At 41.8% G+C, this 15,893-nt stretch overlaps 1 protein-coding gene and 1 long non-coding RNA gene across 2 annotated transcripts in view; both read left to right on the forward strand.

Moving 5' to 3' along the window:
* The window catches only part of LOC108099046 (DNA N6-methyl adenine demethylase), a 91,781-nt gene that overhangs the window by 28,611 nt on the left and 47,277 nt on the right, over positions 1-15,893 (forward strand).
* LOC108099048 lies at positions 9,425-9,747 on the forward strand. The gene is made up of 3 exons (XR_001771903.1): positions 9,425-9,437; positions 9,503-9,541; positions 9,608-9,747. It is a non-coding gene; the product is annotated as an uncharacterized LOC108099048 (long non-coding RNA).

The raw sequence follows: 15,893 nt of genomic DNA on the forward strand, positions 1-15,893 counted from the left end.
GTTCCCGCACACCGAGTTACCCCTGTACGAGCTCGTCTTCTATGGCTCATCACTCAAGTCACTTTATGCGGAGTGGCCTCCCATGCCATCAGTCTGAGCCAACGATTTGTTTGCCAAGCCGCTTGTGGCGGCATCTGCGACTGGAGGCGACTGGAGGCGACTCTCCTCCAATGGAGCGTTGATTATGTCGTCACAGCGACTGCGGGAACGAGAGACTCCCCATGGTGCCACACACATAGAAGCCCATAAAAAGGCAGCAGACATCCTCATCCTCATCCAGCTGGATCCGCATCACGTGTGGGGCTCCGCTGGCCATAAAATCGGCTAGACGGCAACAGGTCGTCGTAGTCCTGGTCCTTGGCTGCGAGTTTCCCCAGGCGAGGAGGCGGGGGAAACCACTGGAAATTTCCTCAAGCTCAAGCTCAAGTTCTGCGCCAGCCCTCTGTCTTTTCCTCTTGATTTTTCCCCGCAGAGTGTAACACTTGCAAAGTTTGCCTTCGCTTCGGAAAATGTTCCAAAGGGGGAAAGTGAACTGAAGTGAAGTTTTGGTGGCCCAGTGACACGGACACAGAAACACGGCGCTCCTTCTGTTTTTTTTCTGTTGCGGATGCCCCCGAATTCAGGTTGCATTTTCAGGTTGCATTTGCCAGGAAACCCTGCCGCCTCCTGCAGCCACCACCAGTCCACTCTACCGCGACCTTTTAGCTGGCACACCGGGGGACAAAAAATAATAGAGAATCCGGCACAGGCAAATCCATTGGCGGCACACGGCCATTGGGATTTGGCCAAGGACGAGCCCGGAGAGCCGCCACACTTCCATGGTCAGGGCCATTCAACTCCTGTCCACAGCCCACTCCGAAAAAAAACTTAACTGGCGGCACGCTTTGACGCCCGCAACGCGGATCTGAACCCGCATCCTACACTAAACAAAATTATTTAATATATAAATAAAATTACACTTAAATTTAATTAATACGATACAAATACTTATCATACAAAGGTTTCTATTTAACTGGCTTACTTTATATATTTAGTAGATACTTGATTTGTTTTAGTGCATAAATATCAGACAAAGGTACATCCCTTTTTCACTGTGCACTCTTTGGCCTTCGTGTTCATGTTTGCCTGCAGTTACCAACATTTTTGGCCAGGCAGCCAGCCAGCCAGCCAGTCAGCCAGTTGGCCATTGTTCGGTCCAGCCGGGTCGCGGATTGGGTCGCATTGGGCTGCAGTGGAGTCGCGCTGAGTTGAGTCGGGTTTTCGGCTTTGATGGCCTCGAATTGCCCGGCTCCACGGTCTGCAGTTCAGGGTCGCCATGTCCATGGCTCTGTGCTTTCGGCCAACGGCAACATCAGCAGAGGCAACGGCAACGGCGACTTGTTGCACTTTCCACATTCCCCCATTGCAACCAGGTCTTTATCCTGTGCCATCTGGCTGAATCTGGTGAATCTGAATATCTGAACGCGGAATGCGGCTGGAGTTTGTCATCCCGGCCAATGGGGACAACACTCTGCTGCAGGAAAGGGGTTTCTCTTCAGCCATTTATGGCCATTGCTTAGGGTCTCACCTAAGCACTGCAGAAATGTATTTAAATTTGGAGATAGATTGCCTGAATAATTCAGTGGCACAAATCATGCAAACAGGAACTTTGTTGCGTGGTGTTCCGGACATTCAAGTTGCATTTTTTCCGAGACTTCACCTCTACAACCCTCCACCACCCACAGCTCTTTTTTTATTATCCGCGTTGGCGTTTTTCCAGCTGGGAATGGGGCCACCGCAGCTACCGAATGCCGAGAACAGAGAGCCAAGAGGCAAGACCACCGTCCAGCGCCTCTGGCAATTAGTCAACACATGCCGGCGATGCAATCAGCCTGTCACAATGTTTGAACATGGACGTGGCACGCAAGGGGGCCTCCGCAGAGGGGGCGACTCCGCCACTCCGCCACTCTGCCACTTCAATTGGCAGCCGACTCGTGCACTTAACGTCTAATTAGGCGGCGCCTGCTGAAAAGCCGCTCAACGGGTTGCCCGCTCCTCCTCCGGCTGGCAATGTCAAAGCGAAGGCTTTTCGACTTTGGCCACACCTCGGCCATCACTCAAAAAAAAAAAAGGAAAGGAAACCAGAAAGCAGAAGGCAGACAGCAGACAGCAGAAGGCAAACAAACAGAAGTTGCAGTCTGCGGCCAGACATAATCGTAAATGCCAACATGTCGGCGCCAAGTCGGCTGGCGTGGCTACCTCAGTGGCACAGTACCACCAACCGTGACAGCAGCAACATCTACGGCAGCAGCAGCAACAGCACCAGCAGCAGCGAGAGCAACATGAACAGCAGCAACATGAAACACCAAGGGGACTCCTACGTGCGATGGCGATACAAGAGCTTACAAGCAGCTCGTAAAAAACAGAGAAGAAACAGAGACCCACGGCCCGTGGCATCAGCAGCAGGCGGCAGGCAGACAATTTGTCGTCCAACTGTCCGCATTGGAGGCACCGGCAACACCATGAACACCGGGAACAGCAACAGCTAACCAGCAGCAACAGCACTTGCTGCACAGAGAGAAAATCAAGGGGGGAAGTGACAACTGGTAGAACTCCCACTTCTACCATATTAAATAGATATTTTTGAGTTAGAATGGTTGCTCCTGATTTCGCTCCTGATCTAATTAAATTCAATATAATATTTGGAGCTTGTATATATAGTATTATAGTTCACTGTTTCTCTCAGTGCACGGGCTGGTGTCCCAAACTGTAAGAGGAGACGGCGACAGAGCGACACAGAGTTTTGGCACACGCAGCACGTGAGCCTGGCAACCTGTCTGCGGTTCTGTCCTTCTGCCACGGGACTTCCCCTTCCCCCTCCTCTTCCCCCTTCCCCCTCCCCTTCCATTCCCGTTCCGTCTCGTTTTTCCGTTTATGAAAGACCGAAAGGACGGACGGACCGGCGGGGCAGGCGATCCCGTGTGGGTCTTAAGTCGAACAATGAAAGCGCTGAAAGCTGAGAGCGGCCACGCAACTGTTGCTGCCACTGCCACTGCCACTGCCACTGCCACTGCCACTGTTTCTGTTGCTGTTGCTGTTGCCTTTGCTGCTTTGCTGCGAACGGGACACGCCTGCGGCACCTTCATTGAAATCCAAGCCAAGAGGGCTGGAAAAAGGCCAAAATGAAATAAATAAAAAAGGCAAAGGGAGCGGGGAAATGGGGAAAGCAGCGAGCACAGTGTTCAATGTCAAGGTTGCGATGTGGGCCTGTTTTGGGTCAAGGTCGGCGGTCGACGGTCGACGATGGCCAGGGAAATACCCTCAAAGTGCGGAAACGGCGCCGCCTTCGCCTTTGCCTTCGCCTAATAATAAAAAGGGCGACGGGCTTAAATTAACCCTTTTCCGGGTTGATGTCCTTCCCGCGCACACAAATCCCTGTGCCTCGTCCTTCGCCACGCGCCGGGGCACTTGACCCTTTTCGTCCGGGGACACCGCACTGTTGCTCGAACATCCTTGAGCCTTGAGCCAGTCAACCCAAAAATAAAAAGGTCCTTGCCGCCGCATCCTGGCTGGCTGGCTGGTGTCGTCAACCTTTTGTGAGCCGCTGACTCGTAACTTTCTGCTTTCTCCGGAGTCCGGACTGTTTCTGTTTTTTTTTTTCGTGCGTTTCGTTAGCTACTTTATCAACTGTTGCTCGGGGCGGCATTTGCATGTCCTTTTCTGCCGGGTATCCTTTTTTCTGCCAGACAAGTCTGCCGGCCGTCTGCCCGAAAGGTTTCCTCTTCGCCCGGCAAGTTGATTGACCTTCTTCAAAGGATTCCTGCTTGTCCTTTTGCCTGTTTGCGTCCACTCTTCACCTCTCGTTCGTATCCTGTTTAATTATTCGAGCGCATTCCTGTGTGCTTGTGGCATTCGGCAAATGGAATCTTCAACTCGATTGCAAAGTTCAGTTTTGCCTTTAATTTTTTTGGTTTGACTTGTCCTTTTGCTTAATTAATTTCCTTGGCTGCTACAATGAAATTTACAACTTTTAACGCACACACACACACACACACAAAGGACGAGAGCTTCCGTTTCCTGCTTACACGCACACAAGCAAAGACTTACACAGAGGCTAAATTGCTGCAATAAATTTGAAATTCAATTTAAAATGAACATAAATTGCTTCAACTTTCGAAGCTTGTCATTTTTAAAAAACATTTTTCAACTAACACACAGGCACAAACACCCAGCGCCAAACACACACATAAATCGCATTAAGCGCTTTAAGGCACAAAATACTGCCATAAAAATCGTTTGCTCGTTAATTTCTTGTGTATTTGTGTGCGGGCTTTATTTTTTTTGTTTGTTGTTGTTGTTGTTGCTGTTGTTGTTGTTTACTGCCTTGTCTTACGCGTGCCTGGCCACCCACCGCCACCCACAATCTGCCCATTTTCCCCGCCACCTCCCCGGCCTTCCACCGTACATAATGGCAGCCAGCTACGGCTCCAGCTTCCTCCTATATACACTTGATAAATGTGCATGGCAGCGACGCATACATAGCACCACACACAGCCAAGGATATACAGAGACAAATATATATAGATATCCATTTATATGTATGTATGTATATGTATACCTATAGCTATATTGGACAAAAAGTAAGCGAAGAAAATGAAGGCAAAACACTGGCAAGAAAATTGAACTCAATTGATACCCAGCTCACTCTTTGCTCTGAATGCGATTCGTTCTACGGTGGATTATTACGATTTTACTTTAATATCAAAATAATGATGGTTTATCTGAATAACAACTGGATTTAGATAACACTTTCTGTCTTAATATGTTTATTATTTAAATTGCATAAGATTTTAAAGTTTGTTTATGTTATCCAATACTTCAAACATAAATTTAATTTAGAACAACATTTTTGTACCTTATGTTTACTTTAGGTTATATATATAAGTCCGACATATAACAGCTCTGACTACTGAAAACTCAAATAGAAAACTCCAGTATACCCCCATTAAAAATAAGGGGTATTCCGCAAGTTGTAGATGGAAATGGAGGTGGCGATGGCGATGACGATGGGAGCAGTAAAGCTTTTCAATTGCCACCCCCACACAAATGCGCGTCTATAATGCCTTATATAAACCAACTCTCTCGCCGCTCCACCCCTCGCAGACACACACACACACCAACGGAGCCATGTGTGTGTGTATCTGTGTGTCTGTCTGAGTGCTCAGCCCAGTGGTGCTGAGGTTGGGCGGTTTTTGCGGGGGGAGGGGCCTCTCGCTTTAATTTCGGCATGCATTAAGTGCGCTCCTGGGGGTTGTTTCCCGTTATTATTCCATAGATGTTTTTGTGTGTGTGTAATTTATTTATTCGCAGTTCGCCTTGAAGTTGCAGTGTATGGCTTTAAATTTTTCATTGCCTACTTACGCGGGCATTTTGGCTAATTGATGTTGGCCAATGCCACCCCACCACCCCCTCGTTCCTTGCCTGTCTGTCTGCATATCTGCAGGGGAATATATCCTTTTGCTCACACATGAAGTCTGCCAGACACACACACACGCACACACTCATGGACACCCACACAAAGACTGGCTTTTGTCTGCGATTAGTTGCAACCCCTAAAATGCCTGCATTGCTCATACGACCCGTTGAACGCTTTTTGCCGGCCACTCTGCTTTTTGTTTTGCCCGTCTGCGTCTTCTGGCGGAGTCAACTTTTTGCCACGTACATGCTGCAACTAATTTTCTTTGTTTTTCAATATTCCTGCGATTCTCTTTGTCTGTCCTGTCCACCCGCTCTCTATGTACAAGTTTCGTCTGTACATATACGAGTATCTTACCCCCGCAATTCGACGAATCTGCCAAAACGGTCATAGACACAATCCAAATTGCAAGGAGTGGGCGGCAGGGGAAAGGGGAAAATCTGTCTGGTCCTGGAGCTGTCTCGTCTGCCTAATGCACATTTGATGGCACTCGCTAATTGCTTGATTAGCAGTGCGGTTCCCACGCCCTCACTCCTGCACCCCTGCGCACTTCAAACGATTCGGCGATAATCCCGCCGCCGAGTTCAACATGAATTATAATTAATATAGGCAACACGCAGGGATCGGAGATGAGGATAAAAGATACATTCCCCGAGATCACGACCGAAGGCGTGACAGCGAAAAAATGGCAAAGCAATATCCGAAAGGGTTCGGCCTGCCAAGAAATAAATTAAACATCAAGGGCAATATCAGCGCGATCTGCAAATATGGAGAATAAAGCAAAAACAATTAAAACAGGCGCAAGCCTCTCAAATTAAAAAACAATTACTGAAGGCAAAAAAATGTACAGAAAGCAGAATAAAAATTAAGAAGGGTATACGAAAAGTTTTTAAGAACTATAACTTAAACCTCAAAAAAGATAAAACTAAAAACTTGTTTATCTAAATGTAAATTTATTTAAAACAACAATATCAATAATTCACAAAGTATGCTTACAACAACTTAAAGCAACAGCAAAAAAAAGGTAAACAGATAAAAACCAAACAAGCAATTATAAAAATACCACAAAACTCAGAAAAGATGTGCAAAAACTATTCTCAATATTTGCGCTGCATTAAGTTTCATTTTACTTCAGCTGCATCTTTTCTGTGCACTTTTTGTAGCCTTTTTTCCTCACCAAGCTGCAAAAAGAAAAGCAAACAAACATTCAGGGCAAAAAAAGTCGAAGAAGAAAAAGCTGAGAAGTGAACACATAAATTACAGCCGAGCAACAACAAGAAAAGCGAGAAGCTGAAGTTGAAGAAGATGAAAAAACCCAACAACATGGAAAAATGAAAATGATAAATTGCAAACTGCACATAATTATGCAATTAAAGTTCGACGTTGTAGTATGTTGAACATTCCTTGTTTTGCTGTACTTGTTATTATTATTATTATTATTGCCTGGGTTGGGACAGCTCGTACTGGCGAAAACCAAAACCAACAGCAGAAGAAAGCAGTCTAAAAAACAAGCAAACATCAACGTAAATAAGGGAATACTCCAGCGAAACTTACTGGACTTTGCCGATTGTTTTGCCCTGATTGTTGCCACTAATGTTTCGGTTTTTTGCGGTTGCACCAAATGTAAACAGTGATGCAAAAAAGTAAACACTTCGCTCAAGAAACCTATTTTACGCAGATTGCAGATACTATTTATAAAAACTGATGCACTGAAAACGGCACTAGTGGTTGGGTTTTTCATTTATATTTCAAAAAAAGTCTTAAGAATTGTTGTACAGTCAAAATGTAATAAACTTAAGAACCAGTTCAGACTTAAGGTAGAGTCTTGCGGCCATGTCGCATTACTGGGTAAAAACACCGCAGAATTTAATTTGATGCAGAATTATTTCTGCTTTCATCCGTCGTTTGCTGCCCTGTACAAGCCAAGAGGAAATTCCACATTATCAGTGTGTGGGTGGAAATGGAAAGAAAACTACGAATATTTTTCGTATGCACGCCCAATTTAAAATTAATTGCCAGACACAAAAGAACACTGGCAAAATGGCGATGACAAGGCGGGAAATGTGGGGAAAATGGGCAGAAAGTGCGAGGAAGTTTTGCGAGGGCGTTGCTAGCTTGTATGTATATGTGTGTGTGTGTGTAAATGTCCTGACTGTGCACTGAAGTATGCATGCAGAAAATTAAAATTAATAATTTATATATTTAAAGCGCACCAGCACAAGGGAGCTCTCCGACAAGACGTCGATGCAGAAAAATAAATAAAAATAATGCCACAACAAATAAAATGCCAAGAGTAAATTCATTAAATGAAAATCCCATTTTACTGCACGCTGTCTGAAGCTTCACTAAAAATAAACAAAAATAAAAGGGCCACAGCGGCGGCAGAAAACTGAAAACAGAAAACAAACAAATTAAAAAATTATTTTTCATAATTGAGCAGCGGCAGAGGCAGCTGTCCCGTTCTGTCCAAACAGGGGGCGTGGCATTGGCAGGGGCGGTGCAAGAAACGTTCAGCAAATTGCACTAAATTATAGGGCGATGGACGCAAGGGGCGTGGCAAGGGAGAGGCCCAGAACTGGTCGCCAGATTGACAAGTTCTTTAAGACAAGGGGTGTTATTCTACGGACGACATTAGTTACCAAATCATTTAGAAAAATATTTGTTTAAAGCCAGAAACAACCATAGAAGAAACAACCATAGAAGAATTTATTGTGAATCGTTATATTAGATTCACTTTTTATTCCTTCTTAACTTTCTATGGAATTCACTTACATTTAAACTTATTAAAAATACCTGACAAATAATTTCAAAACCCTAGGGTGCACACCTATAAAGTGGTTTCAGATTCTATAAAAATCGCAGACGTCTTTCAAGTTTTTCCTCAAAATTATTGAAAAGTTGCCAGCGAATGTGGCCTATTTAAAATGCTTTAATACATGGCTGAATTCGAATTCTCGGTAAACATTCTAATCATTTTCTTTATGGAGGGTGAAGCCCACGACCGCAGTTATTTCTTCCTTCCTCCCTAAACAAACAAATGCGTTTTTGTTTTTGGTTGCCCTGCCATGAAGAAGCCAACTCCCACTTTCCCATTAACATTAAAAAAAAAAAGTAAAATAACCCTTTAAACAACCCTTTTAGCAAACGTCCACCCCAAATGCCGCACTCATTTCATTTGCTTAAAATTCCAATTCACTTGAAAACCGAAAATTGGAATATTTTGCATATTTTATGGATGTGTGCAACTTTTTTTAAAACGATTTTTTGTTGTATTTTGCATTAAGGAAAATGGCTGGAAAAAACCGGCCACATTTTGTGCCAGGAATTCCTGCAGCTAATAATAAAAAATATAAAAAGAAAATAATGCTGTATGGCGGCCATAAAAATTGTTGCTTATGTCAGTGGAGGGGGTTTTCTTCAAGCTTATAAATAATTCATACGAATTGCGCGTACAAGAAATTAAAAAAGAAAAAAAAGAGACAACAGCTGAAAACTCTGAGGAAGTTATTGATTTTTTTACGTGTCTGTATGGTACGAGTGTTTATACGTATAGCTATATATATTGCCAACCCTCTTTAAAGGCCTGGCCCCTATAAAAATGTAAAAATAAAGGCAATTTTTATTGCAATTTGCATGAATAAACTATAAAATAAACATATAAATATAAATAATGTGTGTGTTGCCACAGTTACAACAAAAACCAGAATAATCCCTGCAGTTCTGGATGTCCACTGTGGACTTTTTGCAATTAGGCAATCAGTGTGTAGGAAAGGAAAAGGGATATTCCTAAGTGTTCCTCTCTTTCTCACTCTTATAACACGAATCGTTGCTTGCACCCGACGGCGGCCCGACTCCAAATTTGTCTTCTATTCTTTCGATCGGAGAAAAATGAAACTGCGTCATTCTTTTAAGTAGTGCGTCGACTATTGGTTGTGAAATTACTTCACTTGTGCAACTGGCAGCGGAAATGTTTAAAAATCATGTAAGTGTCGTTAATATTACAAAAACATTATCTTTTTTACTACAAACTTATTTAAATCTTTTTAGGATTCAGCCATACATATGTCCCATAAATTCGTTTGAAAGGTAAGTTTACTTTAGATTAAAAAAAGTAATATATAACATGTAATAATAAAAATATTTGTACCATAGATGGACGCAAAACAGCCGATGGCCTGCAAGTACTCCACAGAAGTGGTAAACAAAAACTTTCGAATTTCATATTATTTATGTACTTATTTCTTATATTACAAAATAAGATAAATTAATAAAATAAAAAAGAATTAAATATATATATATTGTTTTTCATATGAATTTGGGGATGACATTTTTAGGCTTGACATAGATGATTTCGCTAAGGACATCCTCGCAAAAGCCATCGTTGAAAACTTCGCCTCCACGTCAGCTACGAAAGCAACAATGGCTTATACGAATTTTCTCCATACAAAATTCGTATAAGCCACCGACGACTTGTTCGATGAAACGGACAAAAAAGTCATCGAGAGCGACATGTATCCCGAAGACGGCGGTGCCATATAAAATGTCTCTATAAACTCGCGCCGCTGCGGCTAAGGCTGCTACCCCCGCTGTCGTCGGTGCGGCTTCGCACACTTCTTCGACGACAAAGCAATTTTGGAACTGCAGGGATAATAATAAACCACAACAAAAAGAAAAGCAGCCATTGAGGAAACTTCACAACAAAATAAACAAAAAGGAAAATAATCGAAGCGGAGCCAAGGAAAACAATAAGAAGTAGGGAAAAACAAAAATAAATAAACGAAAATTGTTACTACTTCTCCTGGCCCCCAAAAACCGCACCTAAGCCCCCTTTTTCCATCTTGAAATCAAGAAAAATAACAAGAAGAAAAACGAGGAGCAGCAAAAAGGAAATTTCTGCTGGAGAACGAACCGAAAGAAAAGAAAATAAAATAAATTGCATCATAAAAACGGGCCGAAAGTAGGAGCCCCAAGGCAGAGCGAGAGGGCAGCAAAAATAAATAGCCAGAAGAGGAAGAGGAAGACAAGTTGGAGTGAAATAAAAAGAAGAAGAAGGAGAAGAAGAAGCGGCTACAACAGCAGTTAAATTAGAATTTTATGCAAATGAGATGTATTTATAGACGAGATAAGACGGAAAAACATCAGTAAGAAAAGCAGACAGAGAAAAATGCGAAATGCAATCGAATTTGAGGAAATTGAGCAACTAATTATGGGCCCTTATAAATCGAAACATTAGCTCAAGAATTAAATTTATCTTGAATGTTTCTCTCTAATCATTTTCCATTGCTTTTAAGATTACTAGAATTTATTTGTTTCAAATAGGGAGAAACACTTCAAGCAACTAAAAGTTTTTCTTGTTCGCTTTCGATGTAATATTCTGCATACAATAAATTTGAATAGTGTAAACTTTACTTTTTGATCATCGCTTTTGAAAATTCCCATTTACTTAACATCCCGGCAACTTCAATTTCCTGTCCCAAAACTACCCGCAAAAGCTAATTCCCGAAAACTTTGTTCGACCAAAGAAAAATATCCATAAAAAAGACAAGGCAAAGAAAATAAAGAAAAGGTCAGAGCTGTGGGTCCATGAAAAAAGGGAATATGAAACATGTGATATAAGTTAAGTGATATATGTGCTCCAGAGTGCACAGACCCTGTTCCTGTTCCCCTGCAAAAAGCCACATCCCTTTCGATTCTCCGGCTGTAGGTGCATTAAAACTTTGATAATTACATAACTTTTATGTATATGAAATCTCGCAAAATGTTTGGCTGCACATTTTTGCCGCAGGCTGCAGTCCAAGGGGGCGTGATGTCATACCAGGGACAGAAGGGGCGTGGCATGGCAGAGGAGGGAGGGGGGCCATAATAAATAAACGTGAATTTTGCATGTGGCGAGTTAATGCAAACACAGACTCGCACAAGATATACACAGATACAACCTTTTGGATGGGTTTTCGAGGGGGCAATGTTGGTCCAGGAAAATGTAAAATTAATGCATAAAGTTTACAACAATAACAGCAGCAGCAGCAGCAGCAGCTACAACAACAATGTCCACAACGACAGCCACAAAACTAACAAAAGTCGGGCCAAATAAAGACAGAAAGGGACGGCACGATGGCCAGGAAAGATATTATGAGTAAATAATGTTTGCCCGAACCTCGTTGATAAAAACTGGCATACTTTATGTTTATTTAGGTTTTCTGTATCGCACTGTGCTTACATTTTTCCAGCAGTTTTCCCGTGCAATTATTTCGGCTGTGGAAGCAAGCGAGATGGCTGATAAAAACCGGATGCCGGAAGTTGTCAAATAATCATGCTAAATGATTACCTGCTTCTCTTTTGATTTTAAGCTGGCATCTTTACGCAAACCATACTCGAATATATACTCAAGCTAACTAAAATATCATTTAATTGGAATTCTAAAACCACAAACTATTTAAGTTCTTATTTTCTCTAACGACGTTGCAGTTGTAAAACTTGTTTTCACTTGTGAATTTATTACCTGAGAACCCATAATTTCCCCAACCTTAACCCACAACAGACAACAGACTTTCCATTAGACGGTCGTAACCATCAGCAGTATTTCAGGTTCCTTTGTTGCCCCGAAGCACAGACAATTAACCATCAAGTGGAATATTAACATTTTTGTAGCTCTCCAAATGCAACATCTTGTTGCACAAAACGTGGGACGCAAACAAGCGCAAACAGATATAAACAGTTTTCGCTTTTAATTTCAAAGTTTCGTCGAGCTGTGCAACATTTTGCGGGTTCTAAGGGGGCGGTGGCATGGGGGCGGGGGGTTTATAGAAGGGGTTATATGAGGGGTGGGCAGTTAAGCAGCCAGCGCAAGCTGCTTTTAATGTTCCATTAAAACGTGGCAACGTTGCTGGTTGATGTTGTTGTTGCCGCTGGATGTTGCTGCTTCTTGTTGTTGTTATTGCTGCTGGGTCAGAGGCAAGGCAACAACAACAGCAACGTCTGGAAGCGAAACTAAAGCCATAAAAGCGACAGCAACAACACCAACGCAGAATATATTGCGTTCTGAAGCCGAAGCGCAAAGAGAAAAATCACAAACAAAATGGTAAAAAAGAATATCGAGCAAACTGCACATTGCCGCCATTTTATATTATTATTATTTTTGTGTATTTTCTTTTCATCTGAAAAATACAGAAAAATAACTACGGAATGTATTATAATATTCAATGGGTTCGAATAATAAATAAAAAATATATTTCTTGGGGGAAACAAAACAATTTCACCAAATCCGCCGCTCACTTTGAAAGCTTGTTATGTTGTAATGAATTCGGACATACGATATTTATTTGTTTTAATCAATTTCTCGCACTGTACTCACAAAGACAGCCACGTTTTTAATATTGCCAACTGTTTGTGTCTGTGTGCTGTTTGTTTTTCCTTTCGAGTGCTGCTTTTTTCACATCCACCTCTCGAATGTTTTCTTCAGCGAGTTTTTCCCAAAGAATTGTCGGTTGTTTTTATGGGTTTCAATATGCACATCGTATAATTCAATGTCGGGGCCCCATTATGTAGATTCTCTGGACCCGTCTTCGGAATTCTTCTCAAAGCCATTGCAGTTCAAGTGTCGCAAAGGGCCAAATGAGCCAAGAGCCGAGAGCCAAGAGCCAGAAGAAGACGAGTCGAAAAACAAAGTTCCAGATAATTGCCAAACACGAAACACGCTCAAAAGGGCCACGCCCTCGAAAGGGAGGAACTGGGCGGGGCCACACCTACGCCCACACATATAGATACTCCCGCTCCCGCTCCCGCTCCGCCTTTTTGTTTTTGTTCTTCCTCAACTGCTTGCAATTTTCATATCATTTAATTAAAATCGCAAAATTTCGTACACGTTTCCATTTTCGTTTTCCTTTTCTTTTCGCTCGCTCGTTCGAGTTTAAGTTTTATTTTTATGATTTTTATGGCCCGGTAAAAACGCTGAGAAAAGTGCAAAAGGCAGAAAATTAAAAATACTTCTTCGATGCGCAACCAGCGAAAATAATAAAAATAAAAATAAAAATGAAAAGGGGAACACACGAAATGGAAAAAACGTGAAACACAAGAAGAAGACCAGGGCCTCTTCGCAAAGCGCAAAGCGAATTCAATTGAAATGGATCGAGGAGTTTAAATAAAATATTCCCCATCTTCGTGGCCCCAAAAGGAAGCGGGCGTAACGTCATTAAAAAAGAGAACGAGAGCGAACAAAATATATGAAAATAAAACTGCGGTTTTACCTTTTGCTACCCGCTGTGCTGGGCCCTTTTTATATTCGGCTTGATTTATTTCTCCGCCGCCGAGTTTTATTTGCCAAAACACAATTTCCAAATGCAATCAACTCTTGCAATCAAATTATTCAATAACCAAACACAGGGCGAAAACGAAAACAAAGGCAAACAAAAAGAACAATATCGAATCTTGAGTCAAAAACCAAACAAACAACTCTTTTGCATTCCTTTTGTTGTCACCCAAAAGGGCAACAATTGTTTGAACCAAAGATGTGAAATACCAAAAATTGTGTTTAGCTCATGAGATTGCTTTTCAACTACTTTTAATTCTCCAATTAACATTCAACTAGAACACTTCACAACAACTTATTTTTGAAATCGTTTTAAATTTAGTTTTCATCATGAGTAGAATTAAATATTTCTTTATTTTGATAGATGGGTAATTCAAACAAAGCAATGAAAATAATTCTGGAAAATTCATCAAAATTTATTTCCTCCACAGAATGTTGTAAAATTTCCTTAACTCTGTTTTCTTTTGCAAGAGCGTGTTTTTAATTTCATTTTACTTTTAAATCAAAAGCTTGCTGGCTGCTCCTTCGACATCTTCTTCTTCCTCAGTTGGCTTTTCCTTACGCTTTTCAGTTTTTACTTTTGTTTTCCCGCCCAGCTCTTTCATGTCTGTGTTAGTGTGTGTGTGTGGGGAGAGAGATGCAAAAAGCAAACTAATCAAAAAATTCAATTTCCTTGGAAAATTTAATTTTGCTCAGGGAAAATTCAATTTGCTTGCCTTCGCCGGCGCTTCTTTTATTTTTTTCAAGTTCTTTTCGCTTTTTTGAGAGCTTTTCGTGGACGGGGAACGCTGAACTGTTCGCTTTTGTGTGTGGATTTCCCAAAGCGATTTTTTTCCCGATTTTCCCTTTATGTGGGAAAGGTAAACATTTTTAATGCTATTATTAACAAGTGTGCGAGTGTTTTGATCATTAGACGCCACAAAGTATGCAGCTTTTCGCCGGATTATCATTTAATTAATATTTATGCGCGTTTTAATGAAGCTGGCAGCCGAGTAGCAAAAGGTCACGGCCAAAATGTAAGCGAGCCAAGTTCTGAAAACCAGCTAAAGGCAAGAGCAACAACAAGTTGGCCAGCTGCAACTCGCAACTTGCCTTGAAACTGGCAACAATGCCACAGCAGCAGCAACAAACTAAAAACGAGTTTTTGATTTGCCCCCCCGCAAATGTTCCTGGCCTCTTTGCTGCCTTTCTACTGCTTTTTTGTTGCCTTTTTGGCTCTGGGCGCGATTTAAACATATTTTTAGCCTTATACACAGACAGACAACAATTGCATGCATATTAAATAAAGGAAAAAGAATGCGCCTTGGGGTTGCAGCCGCAGACTCATGAGATATGCTGACCCCCAGCACTCGTTTGACTGGTCTTCTGGGTCGGGGAAAAGTGCAAAATAGTAAAATAGCAAAATAGGGGGTCCAGGATCGATAGACAATAAGCTAGGTGCGATTTCGGTTGGAATTAAACTTGGCTGGCAAAGAATTGTGAGTTAAAAAAATTGGTTTTCTTCTGCAAAGTATTTTTTGATTTTGTGGTATTTTTGAAGAGCCTTAATTAAATATGCGCTTAGTATGGGTTTCTGCGTGCATTGTTCATTACGCCAACTATCGAAATATATTAAAAGTGAAAATGCAATTTATGTGTCCATTGTCTCCTCGCAGCCAGAGAAACAATAACAACAACAGGCTTAACGCCTTTTGTTGTAACTTTTTTACAAGTTCTTTCAATTTTTTCCACCTGAAAACAGTGGTCAGAAGATTTTAAAATAAATTATAAGGTCAAATATATTTCACTTGCGTTAATTGCGCATTTCAGCATTAACTTGATTCTCATAAAAAAGAGCAGATGATCCACAAAAAAAAAACAACGGCGTAAATTATGTTTTATCCCCAAACCACTGTGCATTCTCTAGTTTTTTTTCGCACATTTCTTAGCTTCTTCCCATTGTTGGTGTTGTTGCATGCCCTTTTTGAGCTTTTATGTCCTTTCTGCTGTTCGCTGTAAAATGCACTTAAGCTCCAGAGGCAAAAAGGCGCTGCATCCCCGCTCCTCCGGCTCTCAGCTCTTGTATTCCCTTTGTTTTTTGCACATCCAGCTCAATTTTGTTGCCTTTTTTGTTGCGGCTGTGTTGCCTCCTTG

This window comes from Drosophila ficusphila, unplaced genomic scaffold, assembly GCF_018152265.1.
Source record: "Drosophila ficusphila isolate 14025-0441.05 unplaced genomic scaffold, ASM1815226v1 contig_288, whole genome shotgun sequence".
NCBI classification, from domain to species: domain Eukaryota; kingdom Metazoa; phylum Arthropoda; class Insecta; order Diptera; family Drosophilidae; genus Drosophila; species Drosophila ficusphila.